Source organism: Mirounga angustirostris, unplaced genomic scaffold (assembly GCF_029215605.1).
Source record: "Mirounga angustirostris isolate CCGP_5_RB_7025 unplaced genomic scaffold, mMirAng1.0.hap1 SCAF_12, whole genome shotgun sequence".
Taxonomy (NCBI): domain Eukaryota; kingdom Metazoa; phylum Chordata; class Mammalia; order Carnivora; family Phocidae; genus Mirounga; species Mirounga angustirostris.
In genome coordinates, this window is record NW_026991720.1 from 57125645 (window position 1) to 57127623 (window position 1979).

The 1979-nt window shown below is 40.3% G+C and overlaps 1 non-coding gene across 1 annotated transcript; it reads right to left on the reverse strand.

The window, feature by feature from the left end:
- Nucleotides 1-200: 200 nt before the first annotated feature.
- LOC123836163 (U6 spliceosomal RNA) lies at nucleotides 201-304 on the reverse strand. The gene has a single exon (XR_006788867.1). It is a non-coding gene; the product is annotated as a U6 spliceosomal RNA (small nuclear RNA).
- Between the last annotated feature and the right edge of the window lie 1675 nt (nucleotides 305-1979).

A 1979-nucleotide genomic window follows, 5' to 3' on the forward strand; every position in this document is an offset into this window, starting at 1 on the left:
AGTTGGTGGAGCTACTGATGTAAGGTACCCATGTTGTCTGCTTTAATGGGATTTACAGACAAGCATGGAAAACACACATTAAACAAATAAACATGTATAATAAATGTCCAGGAAGAGGACATGCCTGATCCTTCTGATCCAGTACCCCGGGTGAAGTTTTCAAAAACTGAGGTTCAAAATTTGTGAATTTTCTAGAAAGGCACTATCAAGCTAATACCATGAATTTGTGTGTCATCCTTGTGCAGGGGTCATGCTAATCTCTGTATTGTTCCAATTTTAATATATGTGCTGCCAAAGTGAGCACAAGCTGACTAACTTAAATGCAGTCAAAATAAGTACCTTTATGTATATGTCACTTTTCCCCGATTCTGTAATATAAATATGGAAAAAAAAGACTAACAAATTACGTGTTAAATATGGCAACTTACTTTTAATCAAGCTAGAATGGCTTTTTGAACTCATCTTGATAAAATGTTATCCAAATGGAGTTAACTTTCAGACTAGATATAATGAATCCCACACTAGATACAATTCCACACTAGATATAATGACTCAGAATGCCTGAAATAAGGCCTGTTGAGATGCATTTTAAAACAAGTAGCCCGTGAGTTGTTGTACACATTAACATTAGGAAATTATTGAACCAATTTCAACTCACCCACTTCTGTGGAACTCACTTCCAGCTTCTGTGGTCTGTCCACGTTCCTCAGCTCATGACCTCTTTTTATTTTCAAAGCCAGGAACAGCGGGTGAAATCCTCAACCTGCAACTCTTGGACACCTCTCTGACCAGAGCCAGGAAAGTTTCTCCGCTTTGAGAGAAAGATGCAAGTGATTAGATTGTTTCCACCTGGGTAATCCAGATGTTTCTCCTTGTTTCAGAATCCTTCAAATTAATTCCACCTCTGTAAAGTCCCTTAAGCCACGTAAAGCAACAGAACCAAAAGTTCCAGGGAGGGGCGCCTGGGTGGCTCAGTCGGTTGGAGCAAGTGCCTTTGGCGCAGGTCATGATCTTGGGGTCCTGGGATCGAGCCCCAAGTCAGGCTCCCTGCTCAGTAGGGGAGTCTGCTTCTCCCCCTTCTCATGCTCTCTCTCTTTCAAATAAATAAATAAAATCTTAAAAAAAAAAGTTCCAGGGATTAGGAGGTGGGCATCTTCGAGGGGAGGGGGAATAATTCTTCCTACCACAGTATACCGTGTGTACTAAAAGCCCCTGTTTTTTTATTGAAGTACAGTTTACATATTATGTTACATCAGTTTCAGGTGTAAAAACATAGTGATTCATCAACTCTAGATGCTATGCTGAGAGTCCTTTCTAAGCTGCTACACTTTAAGCATTGTATTGATACTAGTACATTTGTTTTACCCAAGTGGAAACAAGAGTAGAGAGAAAACTTTCAAGAGACATATTAATGAGACTTTTTACTACTCAACTTTTGATCCAAAATGGAGTATTAAATTCAAAGAGAGAACCCACGTCTTCCAATATTCTACATGGGTCTCTATTTGACTTCTAATACTAATATGCATTTAACTTGATATAAAAGTTAAATAAATGGCCAATAGCTTAATGGTTCTCCTAGGAGCTTCACAGGGCTATAGGAACTTAGAATCTTACTTTAGTGAGTCATTGAATTAGGACTCTCCAGAGAAATAGAACCAATAGGATATGTGGAATATAGAAAGAGATTTATTCAGGGCGCCTGGGTGGCTCAGTCGTTAAGCGTCTGCCTTCGGCTCAGGTCATGATCCCAGAGTCCTGGGATCGAGTCCCACATCGGGCTCCCTGCTCGGCGGGAAGCCTGCTTCTCCCTCTCCCACTCCCCCTGGTTGTGTTCCTGCTCTCACTGTCTCTGTCTCTGTCAAATAAATAAATTAAAATCTTTAAAAAAAAAAAAAAAAAGAAAGATTTATTCGGAGGGATTGGCTCACACAGTTATGGAGGTTGAGTAGTCCCACAACATGCTGTCAGCAACCTGG